The 20000-nt window shown below is 44.8% G+C and overlaps 1 protein-coding gene across 1 annotated transcript in view; it reads right to left on the reverse strand.

Annotated features, from left to right (window-relative positions):
* Window positions 1-20000, reverse strand: part of LOC110512762 (neuronal acetylcholine receptor subunit alpha-3) — a 46789-nt gene that overhangs the window by 25200 nt on the left and 1589 nt on the right. The window lies entirely within an intron of this gene.

Genomic DNA, 20000 nt, shown 5'->3' on the forward strand with positions numbered 1-20000 from the left:
ATACTGCCTTCATCCTACCACACTAGCTGTATACTGCCTTCATCCTACCACACTAGCTGTATACTGCCTTCATCCTACCACACTAGCTGTATACTGCCTTTATCCTACAACACTAGCTGTATACTGCCTTCATCCTACCACACTAGCTGTATACTGCCTTCATCCTACCACACTAGCTGTATACTGCCTTCATCCTACCACACTAGCTGTATACTGCCTTCATCCTACCACACTAGCTGTATACTGCCTTCATCCTACCACACTAGCTGTATACTGCCTTGATCCTACCACACTAGCTGTATACTGCCTTCATCCTACCACACTAGCTGTATACTGCCTTCATCCTACCACACTAGCTGTATACTGCCTTCATCCTACCACACTAGCTGTATACTGCCTTCATCCTACCACACTAGCTGTATACTGCCTTCATCCTACCACACTAGCTGTATACTGCGTTCATCCTACCACACTAGCTGTATACTGCCTTTATCCTACCACACTAGCTGTATACTGCCTTCATCCTACCACACTAGCTGTATACTGCCTTCATCCTACCACACTAGCTGTATACTGCCTTCATCCTACCACACTAGCTGTATACTGCCTTCATCCTACCACACTAGCTGTATACTGCCTTCATCCTACCACACTAGCTGTATACTGCCTTCATCCTACCACACTAGCTGTATACTGCCTTCATCCTACCACACTAGCTGTATACTGCCTTTATCCTACAACACTAGCTGTATACTGCCTTCATCCTACCACACTAGCTGTATACTGCCTTCATCCTACCACACTAGCTGTATACTGCCTTCATCCTACCACACTAGCTGTATACTGCCTTCATCCTACCACACTAGCTGTATACTGCCTTCATCCTACCACACTAGCTGTATACTGCCTTGATCCTACCACACTAGCTGTATACTGCCTTCATCCTACCACACTAGCTGTATACTGCCTTCATCCTACCACACTAGCTGTATACTGCCTTCATCCTACCACACTAGCTGTATACTGCCTTCATCCTACCACACTAGCTGTATACTGCCTTCATCCTACCACACTAGCTGTATACTGCGTTCATCCTACCACACTAGCTGTATACTGCCTTTATCCTACCACACTAGCTGTATACTGCCTTCATCCTACCACACTAGCTGTATACTGCCTTCATCCTACCACACTAGCTGTATACTGCCTTCATCCTACCACACTAGCTGTATACTGCCTTGATCCTACCACACTAGCTGTATACTGCCTTTATCCTACCACACTAGCTGTATACTGCGTTCATCCTACCACACTAGCTGTATACTGCCTTTATCCTACCACACTAGCTGTATACTGCCTTCATCCTACCACACTAGCTATATACTGCCTTCATCCTACCACACTAGCTGTATACTGCCTTTATCCTGCCACACTAGCTGTATACTGCCTTCAACCTACCACACTAGCTGTATACTGCCTTCATCCTACCACACTAGCTGTATACTGCCTTCAACCTACCACACTAGCTGTATACTGCCTTCAACCTACCACACTAGCTGTATACTGCCTTCATCCTACCACACTAGCTGTATACTGCCTTTATCCTACAACACTAGCTGTATACTGCCTTCATCCTACCACACTAGCTGTATACTGCCTTCATCCTACCACACTAGCTGTATACTGCCTTCATCCTACCACACTAGCTGTATACTGCCTTCATCCTACCACACTAGCTGTATACCGCCTTCATCCTACCACACTAGCTGTATACTGCCTTCAACCTACCACACTAGCTGTATACTGCCTTCATCCTACCACACTAGCTGTATACTGCCTTCATCCTACCACACTAGCTGTATACTGCCTTCATCCTACCACACTAGCTGTATACTGCCTTCATCCTACCACACTAGCTGTATACTGCCTTCATCCTACCACACTAGCTGTATACTGCCTTCATCCTACCACACTAGCTGTATACTGCCTTCATCCTACCACACTAGCTGTATACTGCCTTCATCCTACCACACTAGCTGTATACTGCCTTCATCCTACCACACTAGCTGTATACTGCCTTCATCCTACCACACTAGCTGTATACTGCCTTCATCCTACCACACTAGCTGTATACTGCCTTCATCCTACCACACTAGCTGTATACTGCCTTCATCCTACCACACTAGCTGTATACTGCCTTTATCCTACAACACTAGCTGTATACTGCCTTCATCCTACCACACTAGCTGTATACTGCCTTCATCCTACCACACTAGCTGTATACTGCCTTCATCCTACCACACTAGCTGTATACTGCCTTCATCCTACCACACTAGCTGTATACTGCCTTCATCCTACCACACTAGCTGTATACTGCCTTTATCCTACAACACTAGCTGTATACTGCCTTCATCCTACCACACTAGCTGTATACTGCCTTCATCCTACCACACTAGCTGTATACTGCCTTCATCCTACCACACTAGCTGTATACTGCCTTCATCCTACCACACTAGCTGTATACTGCCTTCATCCTACCACACTAGCTGTATACTGCCTTGATCCTACCACACTAGCTGTATACTGCCTTCATCCTACCACACTAGCTGTATACTGCCTTCATCCTACCACACTAGCTGTATACTGCCTTCATCCTACCACACTAGCTGTATACTGCCTTCATCCTACCACACTAGCTGTATACTGCCTTCATCCTACCACACTAGCTGTATACTGCGTTCATCCTACCACACTAGCTGTATACTGCCTTTATCCTACCACACTAGCTGTATACTGCCTTCATCCTACCACACTAGCTGTATACTGCCTTCATCCTACCACACTAGCTGTATACTGCCTTCATCCTACCACACTAGCTGTATACTGCCTTGATCCTACCACACTAGCTGTATACTGCCTTTATCCTACCACACTAGCTGTATACTGCGTTCATCCTACCACACTAGCTGTATACTGCCTTTATCCTACCACACTAGCTGTATACTGCCTTCATCCTACCACACTAGCTGTATGCTGCCTTCATCCTACCACACTAGCTGTATACTGCCTTCATCCAACCACACTAGCTGTATACTGCCTTCATCCTACCACACTAGCTGTATACTGCCTTCATCCTACCACACTAGCTGTATACTGCCTTTATCCTACCACACTAGCTGTATACTGCCTTCATCCTACCACACTAGCTGTATACTGCCTTCATCCTACCACACTAGCTGTATACTGCCTTCATCCTACCACACTAGCTGTATACTGCCTTCATCCTACCACACTAGCTGTATACTGCCTTCATCCTACCACACTAGCTGTATACTGCCTTCATCCTACCACACTAGCTGTATACTGCCTTCATCCTACCACACTAGCTGTATACTGCCTTCATCCTACCACACTAGCTGTATACTGCCTTCATCCTACCACACTAGCTGTATACTGCCTTTATCCTACCACACTAGCTGTATACTGCCTTCATCCTACCACACTAGCTGTATACTGCCTTCATCCTACCACACTAGCTGTATACTGCCTTCATCCAACCACACTAGCTGTATACTGCCTTCATCCTACCACACTAGCTGTATACTGCCTTCATCCTACCACACTAGCTGTATACTGCCTTTATCCTACCACACTAGCTGTATACTGCCTTCATCCTACCACACTAGCTGTATACTGCCTTCATCCTACCACACTAGCTGTATACTGCCTTTATCCTACCACACTAGCTGTATACTGCCTTCATCCTACCACACTAGCTGTATATGTCACATAGGAGACACACAGACACACACACTTAACCGCTCCATGTCCTCGTTAGTTAATTACTGTCAGGGTTCTGCTCTGTACGACTCACAGAACGGTGACTAAACCACTGCTTTGATCAAAATAGTCTCTCTCTGGCTGCAGTTTGAACACACACACACAGACACGAACATGAACACACACACACACACACACACACACACACACACACACACACACACACACACACACACACACACACACACACACAGACACGAACACGAACACACAAACATGAACACACACACACACACACACACAGACACGAACACGAACACACAAACATGAACACACACACACACACACACACACACACACACACACACACACACCCAGACACGAACACAAACACACAAACATGAACACACACACACACACACACACTTTTGATGTGGTCAGATAGATTTCATAAAAGAGGTAATTATGTCAGAACATTTCCAGCAGCTTCCATCTCTGTTTCAGGTATTTGATCCCTTTCCAACTCCCTACCCGTCCGTCACTGACTAGTCCTCTCTTTCTCTCCACTTCCCCCTCTCTTATTCTCTCTCTTCCTCCACAGATCAGCGCTGGGCAATAATTGTGGCTCGAGGGCCACATCGGATTTCAAAATTCAGCGGTGGGCTGGACAGGTTTTTTCCTGAATGATTTGCTCATCAGAAAAAAGGGGCAGATACATGAAAAAGTTTAGATTCATTATAATTTCTACACTTTCACATTTTGGATGTTCAAGGGTGGCCTGGAGTGTTTTGTAAGCCAAAATCCAAAACATTTCAACTAAAACACTCCGACCTCCGCAGGCCAGATTGAACGGGCTGGATGTTGCCCTGCAATAGAGGAAAGAGCCTTGTTAAAATGTCATCCTGCAGATTACGTCTTAAAAGCACAGACTTCAGACTCTTCAGATATGGGTTGTGTCTGCCTTCATCCTACCACACGAGCTGTATACTGCCTTCATCCTACCACACTAGCTGTATACTGCGTTCATCCTACCACACTAGTTGTATACTGCCTTCATCCTACCACACGAGCTGTATACTGCCTTCATCCTACCACACTAGCTGTATACTGCCTTCATCCTACCACACTAGCTGTATACTGCCTTCATCCTACCACACGAGCTGTATACTGCCTTCATCCTACCACACGAGCTGTATACTGCCTTCATCCTACCACACTAGCTGTATACTGCCTTCATCCTACCACACTAGCTGTATACTGCCTTCAACCTACCACACAAGCTGTATACTGCCTTCATCCTACCACACAAGCTGTATACTGCCTTCATCCTACCACACTAGCTGTATACTGCCTTGATCCTACCACACTAGCTGTATACTGCCTTCATCCTACCACACTAGCTGTATACTGCCTTCATCCTACCACACTAGCCGTATACTGCCTTCATCCTACCACGCTAGCCGTATACTGCCTTCATCCTACCACACTAGCTGTATACTGCCTTCATCCTACCACACTAGCTGTATACTGCCTTCATCCTGCCACACTAGCTGTATACTGCCTTCATCCTACCACACTAGCTGTTTACTGCCTTCGTCCTACCACACTAGCTTTATACTGCCTCCGTCCTACCACACTAGCTGTATACTGCCTTCATCCTACCACACTAGCTGTATACTGTATGTCACTATGGATTCACACAGTGACTGTCTGAGGGTTGATCTGGATTCAAACAGTGATTGTCTGAGGGTTGAAATGGATTCACACAGTGACTGTCTGAGGGTTGATCTGGATTCACACAGTGATTGTCTGAGGGTTGAAATGGATTCACACAGGGACCGTCTGCAGGTTGATCTAGATTCACACAGTGACTGTCTGAGGGTTGGTATGGATTCACACAGTGACTGTCTGAGGGTTGATCTAGATTCACACAGTGACTGTCTGAGGGTTGATCTGGATTCACAAAGTGACTGTCTGAGGGTTGAAATGGATTAACACAGTGACTGTCTGAGGGTTGATCTGGATTCACACAGTGACTGTCTGAGGGTTGAAATGGATTAACACAGTGACTGTCTGAGGGTTGATCTGGATTCACACAGTGACTGTCTGAGGGTTGAAATGGATTAACACAGGGACTGTCTGAGGGTTGAAATGTGTTTCCTATTTATCATCAGCACCTACTACTAGTAAAGAGGGAGGGGAGAGGAAAGGAGAGATGAGGAGAGGAGGAGAATGTACACAGCTACCTACTCTCGACAATATACAGTAGAGGTATATGTAAAACAAAAAAATAACATCCTACCACAGTTTCAGTCTGTATGTCAGTCATGCTTTTAACTGTAGAAATTATTCAGATGAAAGTGAGCAATCAGATGTGGATGTTGAATGAAGGAAACGGTTGAAATCAATCCCAGAAGGCTGTGACGGGGCAGTATTTTCACGTCCGGATGAAATGCATGCCCAAATTCAACTGCCTGCTACTCATCCCCAGAAGATAAGATATGCATATTATTAGTATATTTGGATAGAAAACACTCTGAATTTTCTAAAACTGTTGGAATCATGTCTGTGAGTATAACAGAACTTATTTAGCAGGCGAAACCCAGAGGAAAAACCATTCAGATTCTTTTTTTTGAGGTCACTCTCTTTTCAATGGGTTTTCATTGGGAATCCAGAATTTTAAAGGACATTCTTGGGGTTCCTATCGCTTTCACTGGATGTCAACAGTCATTAGAAATTGGTTGAGGTTATTCCTTTGTGTAATGGAGAAGTACGGCCATATTGAACGAGGTTAACTTGAAGTGTACTGTTAGATGGAGGCGCGTGACCAGAAAGCATGCTTGAGTTTGTTTTCCTCCTGTATTGAACAAGAGATCATCCCTTCTTCAATTTGATCGATTATTTACATTAAAAATACCTAAAGTTGTATTACAAAAGTGTTTTGAAATGTTTTGGCAAAGTTTACAGGTAACTTTTGAGATATTTTGTAGTTACTTTGCACAAGTTGGAACCGGTGTTTTTCTGGATCAAACGCGCCAAATAAATGGACTTTTTGGATAGATATCGACGGAATTAATCAAACAAAATGACCATTTGTGATGTTTATGGACATAGTGGAGTGCCAACAAAAGAAGTTCGTCAAAGGTAAGGCATGATCTATATTTTATTTCTGCATTTTGTGTCGCGCCTGCAGGATTGAAATATGCTTCTCTCTTTGTTTATGGAGGTGCTATCCTCAGATAATAGCATCTTATGCTTTCGCCGAAAAGCCTTTTTGAAATCTGACATGTTGGCTGGATTCAAAACACGTGTAGCTTTAATTTGCCATCTTGCATTTGTGATTTCATGATTTTTCTAGTAATTTATTTGAATTTGGCGCTCTGCATTTTCCCTGAGAGGTTTTAAGAGGTGCATGGTGATGAGTCTCTCTCACCATCTGCCTGAGCTAATACAGAGATGTGTGTGTGTGTGTGTGTGTGTGTGTGTGTGTGTGTGTGTGTGTGAGTGTGTGGCCAATACTGAGATTGAGTTATGGATGAGGTCTCAGTCATGTATTAGTCATGACCGTCCCATTATCATGTAGCTTTTAGAGGAGGAGTGAGAGAGGAGAGGGAGAGAGGGGGAGAGAAAGAGGAAGAGGGAGGGGGTGAGAGAGAGAGGAAGAGAGAGGGGGAGAGAGTGGTAGAGAGAGAGGTTAGGAGCTTCAATGTGAGATGTGGCAGGGTGTGTGTCCAGTAATGGGAAGAGACAGTAGAGGTGTTGATGCCAGTGGGACTGCTCTCTTCCAGCATGGCTACACATGCCTAACCTCTCCAGGCACACTGTGTGTGTGTGTGTGTGTGTGTGTGTGTGTGTGTGTGTGTGTGTGTGTGTGTGTGTGTGTGTGTGTGTGTGTGTGTATAGAATAGACTGAATAAAGTGTTGTTTGGAATGACATTATGATACTGTCAGGATTTATATCACCACACCTTGAAATAAATGGTGATTTATATCACCACACCATGAAATAAATGGTGATTTATATCACCACACCTTGAAATAAATGGTGATTTATATCACCACACCTTGAAATAAATGGTGATTTATATCACCACACCTTGAAATAAATGGTGATTTTTATCACCACACCTTGAAATAAATGGTGATTTATATCACCACACCTTGAAATAAATGGTGATTTATATCACCACACCTTGAAATAAATGGTGATTTATATCACCACATCTTGAAATAAATGGTGATTTTTATCACCACACCTTGAAATAAATGGTGATTTTTATCACCACACCTTGAAATAAATGGTGATTTTTATCACCACACCTTGAAATAAATGGTGATTTTTATCACCACACCTTGAAATAAATGGTGATTTTTATCACCACACCTTGAAATAAATGGTGATTTTTATCACCACACCTTGAAATAAATGGTGATTTTTATCACCACACCTTGAAATAAATGGTGATTTTTCCACCATTCAATGGGTCCTAGACAGGCAGCCCTGCATCCAAAATGGCTCCCTATGTAGTGCACTACTTTGACCAGGGTCTATAGGGTAGTGCACTACTTTGACCAGGGTATATAGGGTAGTGCACTACTTTGACCAGGGTCTATAGGGTAGCGCACTACTTTGACCAGGGTATATAGGGTAGTGCACTACTTTTGACCAGGGTCTATAGGGTAGCGCACTACTTTGACCAGGGTATATAGGGTAGTGCACTACTTTTGACCAGGGTCTATAGGGTAGTGCACTACTTTGACCAGGGTCTATAGGGTAGCGCACTACTTTGACCAGGGTATATAGGGTAGTGCACTACTTTGACCAGGGTCTATAGGGTAGTGCACTACTTTGACCAGGGTCTATAGGGTAGTGCACTACTTTTGACCAGGGTCTATAGGGTAGCGCACTACTTTGACCAGGGTCTATAGGGTAGTGCACTACTTTTGACCAGGGTCTATAGGGTAGCGCACTACTTTGACCAGGGTCTATAGGGTAGCGCACTACTTTGACCAGGGTATATAGGGTAGTGCACTACTTTGACCAGGGTCTATAGGGTAGTGCACTACTTTGACCAGGGTCTATAGGGTAGTGCACTACTTTGACCAGGGTCTATAGGGTAGTGCACTACTTTTGACCAGGGTCTATAGGGTAGCGCACTACTTTGACCAGGGTATATAGGGTAGTGCACTACTTTGACCAGGGTCTATAGGGTAGTGCACTACTTTTGACCAGGGTCTATAGGGTAGCGCACTACTTTGACCAGGGTATATAGGGTAGTGCACTACTTTGACCAGGGTCTATAGGGTAGTGCACTACTTTGACCAGGGTCTATAGGGTAGTGCACTACTTTGACCAGGGTCTATAGGGTAGTGCACTACTTTGACCAGGGTCTATAGGGTAGTGCACTACTTTGACCAGGGTCTATAGGGTAGTGCACTACTTTGACCAGGGTCTATAGGGTAGTGCACTACTTTGACCAGGGTCTATAGGGTAGTGCACTACTTTGACCAGGGTCTATAGGGTAGTGCACTACTTTGACCAGGGTCTATAGGGTAGTGCACTACTTTGACCAGGGTCTATAGGGTAGTGCACTACTTTGACCAGGGTCTATAGGGTAGTGCACTACTTTGACCAGGGTCTATAGGGTAGTGCACTACTTTTGACCAGGGTCTATAGGGTAGTGCATTACTTTTGACCAGGGTCTATAGGGTAGTGCATTACTTTTGACCAGGGTCTATAGGGTAGTGCACTACTTTTGACCAGGGTCTATAGGGTAGCGCACTATTTTTGACCAGGGTCTATAGGGTAGTGCACTACTTTTGACCAGGGCGTATAGAGTAGTGCACTACATAGGGAATAGGGTGCCATGTGGGATAGACTCATTTCAGAACCAATGAAAGAGCCAATCCCAGAGCCACACATGGACCTTTAACCTCCAATAGAATGTAATTTAAATGAGATGGTGAAGAGAGACAGAGTGACATTCACAGACGACACGCAGGCGTCTACCCTGAGGAGTCTGTTATACCTCAACTCTCTTCCCATCAGGCTTTGATTAGGAAAGTGGCTAATAACCCCACAGGATAAACACAAAGACATCAGCTGTCTCCAACCACCTTTATGACCTCATCAACATGGGACATGGAGCCTTGACACACACACACACACAACCATCCCTCTATAGCCCTGCATGTTATAGTGACCCTATCCCTCATCAACAGAAGGGGACATACATGATACATGCAGCAGCTCAGTTCAGGGACCTGATCATCTATCATTCATTCAGATGCAAAGAGAAAGGAGTAAGTAGGTAAACCATGTGACAGACAAACTAACGTAACCACACACACACACACACACACACACACACACACACACTACAAGGTCTTGTAATAGAGCAGCCACAGTACTGGAGTTATGATACATGTTTACTGGAAGTGATGTAAAGAGAGAGAGAGAGAGAGAGAGAGAGAGAGAGAGAGAGAGAGAGAGAGACCAAAAGAGGGTGCGAGAGAGAGAGAGAGAGAGAGAGAGAGAGACCAAAAGAGGGTGCGGGAGAGAGAGAGAGAGAGAGAGAGAGAGAGAGAGAGAGAGAGAGAGAGAGAGAGAGAGAGAGAGAGAGAGAGAGAGAGAATAAAAATAAAAGAGGGTGCGAGAGAGAGAGAGACCAAAAGAGGATGCGAGAGAGAGAGAGAGAGAGAGAGAGAGAGAGAGAGAGAGAGAGAGAGAGAGAGAGAGAGAGAGAGAGAGAGAGAGAGAGAGGGAGCGAGAGAGAGAGAAAGGGAGAGAGAGAAAGAGAGAGAGAGAGAGAGAGAGAGAATAAAAATAAAAGAGGGTGCGAGAGAGAGAGAGAGAGGGTGCAAGAGAGAGAGAGAGATATTTAGTTATTTAGTTATAAGTTAGTTATAGTTTCATTTTCCATAATTTGATTTTATATTTATTGCATTTCTACTATTGACTGTTACCATTTTATTGTTATTATTTTTGTATTTAATTTTGTATTATTATTTACTACCATTTTATATTATTATTTGCTATCATTTATAATTTTGTTACAATGTATATTGTATACATTGTTGCTTTGGCAATATTGACACAATGTTTTTCATGCCAATAAAGCAGCTTGAATTTGAATTTGAATTTGAGAGAGAGAGACCAAAAGAGATTGCGAGAGAGAGAGAGAGAGAGAGAGAGAGAGAGAGAGAGAGAGAGAGGGAGAGAGAGAATAAAAATAAAAGAGGGTGCGAGAGAGAGAGAAAGAGAGAGAGAGAGAGAGAGAGAGAGACAGAGAATAAAAGAGAGTGCAAGAGAGAGAGACCAAAAGAGGGTGCGAGAGAGAGAGAGAGAGAGAGAGGGAGAGAGAGAATAAAAATAAAAGAGGGTGCGAGAGAGAGAGAAAGAGAGAGAGAAAGAGAGAGAGACAGAATAAAAGAGAGTGCAAGAGAGAGAGACCAAAAGAGGGTGCGAGAGAGAGAGAGAGAGAGAGAGAAAGAACGAGAACAAGAACGAGAGAGAGAGAGAGAGAGAGAGAGACAGAGAATAAAAAACTTTTGTGATTGTAATGTTTACTGATTGTTTATTTCCCTTTTGTTTATTGTATATTCCATTTGCCTTGGCAATGTAAACATACACTGCATGACCAAAAGTACGTGGACACCTGCTTGTTAAACATCTCATTTCAAAATCATGGGCATTAATATGGATTTGGTCCCCCGTTTGCTGCTGTAACAGCCTCAAGTCTTCTGGGAAGGCTTTCCATTAGATATTGGAATATTGCTGCGGGGATTTGCTTCCATTCAGCCACAAGAGCATTAGTGAGGTTGGGCACTAATGTTGGGTGATTAGGCCTGGCTCGCAGTCGGCGTTCCAATTCATCCCAAAGTTGTTTGATGGGGTTGAGGTCAGGGCTCTGTGCAAGCCAGTCAAGTTCTTCCACACCGATCTCAACAAAGCATTTCTATATGAACCTCTCTCGGTACACAGGGGCATTGTCATGCTGAAAAGGGAAAAGGCTTTCCCCAAACTGTTGCCAAAAAGTTGGAATCACAGAATCGCATAGAATGTCTCATTGACGGGGCTGCAGTGGAGCAGGTTGAGAGCTTCAAGTTCCTTGGCATCCACATCACCAACAAACTAACATGGTCCAAGCACACGAGACAGTCATGAAGAGGTCACAACAAAACCTATTCCAACCTCAGGAGACTGAAAAGATTTGGCATGGGTCCTCAGATCTTCAAAAGGTTGCACAGCTGCACCATTGAGAGCATCCTGACAGGTTGCATCACTGCCTGGCATGGCAACTGCTTGGCCTCTGACCGCAAGGCACTACAGAGGGTAATGCGAACGGCCCAGTACATCACTAGGGCCCAGACTGTTAGCACCCCCCATACGCTGCTGCTACTCTCTGTTATTATCTATGCATAGCCACTTTAATAACCCTACCTGCATGCACATAATTACCTCAATTACCTCGACACCGGTGCCCCCGCACCTTGACACATTCACTCTGTACAGGTACCCCCTGTATATAGCCCCGCTATTGTTATTTACTGCTGCTCTTTAATTATTTGTTCATTAAACTGCACTGTTGGTTAAAGGCCTTGTAAGTCAGCATTTCACTGTAAGGTCTGCGCCTGTTTTATTCAGTGTATGTGACTAATACAATTTTATTTGATTTGATCTGAATGTAATTGTATGCTGTAGGGTTAAGATGTCCCTTCACTGGAAGTAAGTGGACTAGCCTGAACCATGAAAAACAGCCTCATAACATTATTCCTCCTCCACCAAACTTTACAGTTGGCACTATGCATTGGGGAAGGTAGCATTCTCCTAGCTTCCGCCAAACCCAAACTCAGCCATCAAACTGCCAGATGGTGAAGCGTGATTCGTCGTTCCAGAGAACGCGTTTCCACTCCTCCAGAGTCCAATGGCGGCGAGATTTACACCACTCCAGCCGACGCTTGGCATTGCACATGGTGATCTTAGGCTTTTGTGTGGCTGCTCGCCCATGGAAACCCATTTCATGAAGCTCCCAATTAACAGTTATTGTGCTGATGTTGCTTCCAGAGGCAGTTTGGGTACGGGTTATGGAGATCGCATGGCTGTGTGCTGGATTTTATACACCTGTCAGCAACAGGTGTGGCTGAAATAGCTGAATCCACTCATTTGAAGGGGCTTCCATTTATAGGGGCTTCCATTTGATGGGGCTTCCAGCATATATAGTGTGCTTCCTAGCCTATAAAGCCCTTTTAAATGATTTGAATTGAGAGAGATAGAGAGAGAACAGGAGGAGTGTGCATTAAAGTTTGTGTGTGTGTGTTTGTGTGTGTTTGGAAGCATGCGTGTGGGTGTGTGTCTGTTTATGAATGTGCATACATGAATGTGTAAGTTTGTTAGTCCATGTTTGAGCAAGACACAGACAGAGAGAGCAGGTGAAGACAGAGAGACAAAAATAATAGCTAAAAGCCTGTCAAAACCTAACGCCTCCAATCCATCAGACACAGTGGTACACACACACACACACACACACACACACACACACACACACTTCTCCTTTTATCAAGCATGTATTTATCCATGTTTACCTTCGTGTGGTTAAAGACATGATGAGGACATGGTGGGTTGCCAGCTATTCTCCTGATGAGACTTGGTTCCTTCATAGACCTTGTCTAGTTCAATGGGTACGTCTCTATTGTCAAGAAAATAGCCATTTTCTTAAAAGTGTAGAGTACCTCCACTTTTAAGAAAATGGATGCATCTCAATAATATCAGGTGGATTCCTTCCTCACCTTGTGTAGTTAAATTGGTGCATCTTAATGGCTGAAAAAGAGGTCTACTTTACTGTCCTCATTTAAGAAAATGGGTGCATCTTGATAGTCTAAAGAGGCATCCTTCCTCTCTTTGTCTTAGGTGATGGGTGCATCTTGATAGTCTAAAGAGGCATCCTTCCTCTCTTTGTCTTAGGTGATGGGTGCATCTCCATACCGAGGTCTAACGTTGATTCCTTCCTCTCTTTGTCTTAGGTGATGGGTGCATCTCCATACCGAGGTCTAACGTTGATTCCTTCCTCTCTTTGTCTTAGGCGATGGGTGCATCTCCATACTGGGGTCTAACGTTGATTCCTTCCTCTCTTTGTCTTAGGCGATGGGTGCATCTCCATACTTAGGTCTAACGTTGATTCCTTCCTCTATGTGTCTTAGGCGATGGGTGCATCTCCATACTGAGGTCTAACGTTGATTCCATCCTCGCCAATTGTAAGAAAATGGGTGCATCATTATAGTCTAATGTGGATTCCTTCATTTCCTTATCTCCTTTCCTTCTTCTGCACTAAAACAATAGGTGGTGAAAACCTGTTGCTTCCTGTCAACGGGGAATGAGAGGACAGTAAGGAAGACATGTTGAAGTCCAAGACGATTAATATCAATTTAAAAACAAAGGATGTGGAAGTCTGAGTTTCTCCCCTTTAAAATCAATTAATAGATAATCACTTAGAAACATCCACCAAACCCAGGCCAAAGTGAGCATGACCTGTTGGGAAAATATTTTACATATTTTTATTTTATTTATTTTTTTTATTTCACCTTTATTTAACCAGGTAGGCTAGTTGAGAACAAGTTCTCATTTGCAACTGCGACCTGGCCAAGATAAGGCATAGCAGTGTGAACAGACAACACAGAGTTACACATGGAGTAAACAATTAACAAGTCAATAACACAGTAGAAAAAAGGGGAGTCTATATATACATTGTGTGCAAAAGGCATGAGAAGGTAGGCAAATAATTACAATTATGCAGATTAACACTGGAGTGATAAATGATCAGATGGTTATGTAAAGGTAGAGATAGAGATATTGGTGTGCAAAAGAGCAGAAAAATAAATAAATAAAAACAGTATGGGGATGAGGTAGGTGAAAATGGGTGGGCTATTTACCAATAGACTATGTACAGCTGCAGCGATCGGTTAGCTGCTCAGATAGCAGATGTTTGAAGTTGGTGAGGGAGATAAAAGTCTCCAACTTCAGCGATTTTTGCAATTCGTTCCAATCACAGGCAGCAGAGAACTGGAACGAAAGGCGGCCAAATGAGGTGTTGGCTTTAGGGATGATCAGTGAGATACACCTGCTGGAGCGCGTGCTACGGATGGGTGTTGCCATCGTAACCAGTGAACTGAGATAAGGCGGAGCTTTACCTAGCATGGACTTGTAGATGACCTGGAGCCAGTGGGTCTGGCGACGAATATGTAGCGAGGGCCAGCCGACTAGAGCATACAAGTCGCAGTGGTGGGTGGTATAAGGTGCTTTAGTGACAAAACGGATGGCACTGTGATAGACTGCATCCAGTTTGCTGAGTAGAGAGTTGGAAGCAATTTTGTAGATGACATCGCCGAAGTCGAGGATCGGTAGGATAGTCAGTTTTACTAGGGTAAGTTTGGCGGCGTGAGTGAAGGAGGCTTTGTTGCGGAATAGAAAGCCGACTCTTGATTTGATTTTCGATTGGAGATGTTTGATATGGGTCTGGAAGGAGAGTTTAGAGTCTAGCCAGACACCTAGGTACTTATAGATGTCCACATATTCAAGGTCGGAACCATCCAGGGTGGTGATGCTGGTCAGGCGTGCGGGTGCAGGCAGCGAACGGTTGAAAAGCATGCATTTGGTTTTACTAGCGTTTAAGAGCAGTTGGAGGCCACGGAAGGAGTGCTGTATGGCATTGAAGCTCGTTTGGAGGTTAGATAGCACAGTGTCCAAGGACGGGCCGGAAGTATATAGAATGGTGTCGTCTGCATAGAGGTGGATCAGGGAATCGCCCGCAGCATGAGAAACATCATTGATATATACAGAGAAAAGAGTCGGCCCGAGAATTGAACCCTGTGGCACCCCCATAGAGACTGCCAGAGGACCGGACAGCATGCCCTCCGATTTGACACACTGAACTCTGTCTGCAAAGTAATTGGTGAACCAGGCAAGGCAGTCATCCGAAAAACCGAGGCTACTGAGTCTGCCGATAAGAATACGGTGATTGACAGAGTCGAAAGCCTTGGCAAGGTCTATGAAGACGGCTGCACAGTACTGTCTTTTATCGATGGCGGTTATTATATCGTTTAGTACCTTGAGCGTGGCTGAGGTACACCCGTGACCGGCTCGGAAACCAGATTGCACAGCGGAGAAGGTACGGTGGGATTCAAGATGGTCAGTGATCTGTTTGTTGACTTGGCTTTCGAAGACCTTAGATAGGCAGGGCAGGATGGATATTGGTCTGTAACAGTTTGGGTCCAGGGTGTCGCCCCCTTTGAAGAGGGGGATGACTGCGGCAGCTTTCCAATCCTTGGGGATCTCAGACGATATGAAAGAGAGGTTGAACAGGCTGGTAATAGGGGTTGCGACAATGGCGGCGGATAGTTTCAGGAATAGAGGGTCCAGATTGTCAAGCCCAGCTGATTTGTACGGGTCCAGGTTTTGCAGCTCTTTCAGAACATCTGCTATCTGGATTTGGGTAAAGGAGAACCTGGAGAGGCTTGGGCGAGTAGCTGCGGGGGGGGGGGAGCTGTTGGACGAGGTTGGAGTAGCCAGGCGGAAGGCATGGCCAGCCGTTGAGAAATGCTTGTTGAAGTTTTCGATAATCATGGATTTATCGGTGGTGACTGTGTTACCTAGCCTCAGTGCAGTGGGCAGCTGGGAGGAGGTGCTCTTGTTCTCCATGGACTTCACAGTGTCCCAGAACTTTTTGGAGTTGGAGCTACAAGATGCAAACTTCTGCCTGAAGAAGTTGGCTTTAGCTTTCCTGACTGACTGTGTGTATTGGTTCCTGACTTCCCTGAACAGTTGCATATCGCGGGGACTGTTCGATGTTAGTGCAGTCCGCCACAGGATGTTTTTGTGCTGGTCGAGGGCAGTCAGGTCTGGAGTGAACCAGGGGCTATATCTGTTCTTAGTTCTGCATTTTTTGAACGGAGCATGCTTATCTAAAATGGTGAGGAAGTTACTTTTAAAGAAAGACCAGGCATCCTCAACTGACGGGATGAGGTCAATGTCCTTCCAGGATTCCGGGGCGGCAGCGTAGCCTAGTGGTTAGAGCGTTGGACTAGTAACCGGAAGGTTGCGAGTTCAAACCCCCGAGCTGACAAGGTACAAATCTGTCGTTCTGCCCCTGAACAGGCAGTTAACCCACTGTTCCCAGGCCGTCATTGAAAATAAGAATTTGTTCTTAACTGACTTGCCTGGTTAAATAAAGGTAAAAAAAAAAAAAAAAAAAAAAAAAAAAAAAAATACCCGGGCCAGGTCGATTAGAAAGGCCTGCTCACAGAAGTGTTTTAGGGAGCGTTTGACAGTGATGAGGGGTGGTCGTTTGACTGCGGCTCCATAGCGGATACAGGCAATGAGGCAGTGATCGCTGAGATCCTGGTTGAAGACAGCGGAGGTGTATTTGGAGGGCCAGTTGGTCAGGATGACGTCAATGAGGGTGCCCTTGTTTACAGAGTTAGGGTTGTACCTGGTGGGTTCCTTGATGATTTGAGTGAGATTGAGGGCATCTAGCTTAGATTGTAGGACTGCCGGGGTGTTAAGCATATCCCAGTTTAGGTCACCTAAGAGAACAAACTCTGAAGCTAGATGGGGGGCGATCAATTCACAAATGGTGTCCAGGGCACAGCTGGGAGCTGAGGGGGGTCGGTAGCAGGCGGCAACAGTGAGAGACTTATTTCTGGAGAGAGTAATTTTCAAAATTAGTAGTTCGAACTGTTTGGGTATGGACCTGGAAAGTATGACATTACTTTGCAGGCTATCTCTGCAGTAGACTGCAACTCCTCCTCCTTTGGCAGTTCTATCTTGACGGAAGATGTTATAGTTGGGTATGGAAATCTCAGAATTTTTGGTGGCCTTCCTGAGCCAGGATTCAGACACGGCAAGGACATCAGGGTTAGCAGAGTGTGCTAGAGCAGTGAGTAAGACAAACTTAGGGAGGAGGCTTCTGATGTTGACATGCATGAAACCAAGGCTTTTTCGATCACAGAAGTCAACAAATGAGGGTGCTTGGGGACATGCAGGGCCTGGGTTTACCTCCACATCACCCGCGGAACAGAGAAGGAGTAGTATGAGGGTGCGGCTGAAGGCTATCAAAACTGGTCGCCTAGGGCGTTGGGGACAGAGAATAAGAGGAGCAGGTTTCTGGGCATGGTAGAATATATTCAGGGCATAATGCGCAAACAGGGGTATGGTGGGGTGCGGGTACAGCGGAGGTAAGCCCAGGCACTGGGTGATGATGAGAGAGGTTGTATCTCTGGACATGCTGGTTGTAATGGGTGAGGTCACCGCATGTGTGGGGGGTGGGACAAAGGAGGTAACAGGGGTATAAAGAGTGGAACTAGGGGCTCCATTGTAAACTAAAACAATGATAACTAACCTGCACAACAGTATACAAGGCATATTGACATTTGAGAAAGACATACAGCGAGGCATACAGTAATCACAGGTGTTGAATTGGGAGAGCTAGCTAAAACAGTAGGTGAGACAACAGCTAATCAGCTAGCACAACAACAGCAGGTAGAATGGCGATTGATTAGGCAGAGAGGGTCGGATTAACTACACACAGAGCCTAAGTGCGGCTGGGGCCGACAGATAAAACATAAACAAGCAGAATGGATTACCGTGATTAATGGACAGTCCAGCATGCATCAGCTATGTAGCCAAGTGATCAGTGTCCAAGGGGCAGCGGTGGATGGGGCAGGGAAGCTGGACTGGCGAGTGTTATCCAGGTTAGAAAACTAACAATGACCAAATAGCTTGTAGCCAGTTAGCTGGTTAGCTTCTGGAGGTTCTTGAGTGTGTTCTAAAAATGTAAAGATAATAGCGGTTCCGTATCACATTGGGTGAGGCAGGTTACCGGAAGGTATAAACAAATTAAAAATCGAAAAGGGATAGAAAGTAAATATGGGTTCAGTGAGTGTTTGGGACGCGGCGATTCAGACGGTTAGCAGGCCTGTGCTAACAAGCTAACAGTTAGTAGACGGTGCTAAACACGGTAGCAGTTAGCGGACCGGGCTAAACAAGCTAGCAGTTAGCAGGCCGAATTTGCAAGCAAGGAGATAGCAAGGGCTAGAGAGTTAGCCTTTGGGGACGTCGCGATGGGGGTATCTGTTTATTCCTCTTCATGCAGTGACATCGATGGACCGGTCGTGGGTCTGGATATTGTAGCCCAGGAGCTCAAAATGTTCCGTTTGCGATGGGAATCCGGGGATGAAAAATAAAATAAAATAATAAATAGGTCCGTTATGCTCTGGTTAGAGTCGCGTTGTTCGAACTGGCGAGAGCTTTCCGAGCTAAAGGTTAGCTGATGACCGGTTAGCTGAAGACCGCTAGCAATGTTTTGCTGAAGCTGGTAGTTCGTTGGCTAGCTTCAGTTGAGGGGTTCCAAGGTCCGAAGTAAATATAAATACTTTAGGAAAAATAGCTACGTTGGGTGAGGCGGGTTGCAGGAGAGTATTTAGAAGAAGTTGAGGTTCAGCAAAAAGTTTTAAAGATATGTGAAGAAAAAAAAACGAAAACAAACGATATATACAAGGGACACGACACGACAATACGTCCTACTGCTACGCCATCTTGGATCTTGAATGCATACAGTCAATGTAAAATCTGTGCAGTCAATGTAAAATATGTGCAGTCAATGTAAAATATGTGCAGTCAATGTAAAATCTGTGCAGTCAATGTAAAATCTGTGCAGTCAATGTAAAATCTGTGCAGTCAATGTAAAATCTGTGCAGTCAATGTAAAATCTGTGCAGTCAATGTGAAATCTGTGCAGTCAATGTGAAATCTGTGCAGTCAATGTAAAATCTGTGCAGTCAATGTAAAATATGTGCGTGGGACAATAGAGAGAGATGAGAGAGGAGCGGGGGAGATAGAGATAGATAGATAGAGAGAGAGAATGATATGGAGAGTGAGAGATATATGGAGGGAGAGAGTCAATTATGTTAGAAATGTTTACTAGCCCTGCAGTTCCATAATCAGATTCTGTTTTTGTTTACTCTCTCTCGCTCTCTCGCTCTCTGTCTCTCTCTATTTGTTAACAATAACATGAAGAGCATCACAAATTTCGGTTATAAATTATTTCGACTCAAAACACATTTTGCATACAGGCCTACATCAAACTCCTCCGCTTATACGAGCCTGGATAGGCTATGATGACGGTGTTTCCTGATATTCTATCATGTTGCTGCACGACAACGCTTCCT

Source organism: Oncorhynchus mykiss, chromosome 19 (assembly GCF_057628025.1).
Source record: "Oncorhynchus mykiss isolate SJ-2025 chromosome 19, ASM5762802v1, whole genome shotgun sequence".
NCBI classification, from domain to species: domain Eukaryota; kingdom Metazoa; phylum Chordata; class Actinopteri; order Salmoniformes; family Salmonidae; genus Oncorhynchus; species Oncorhynchus mykiss.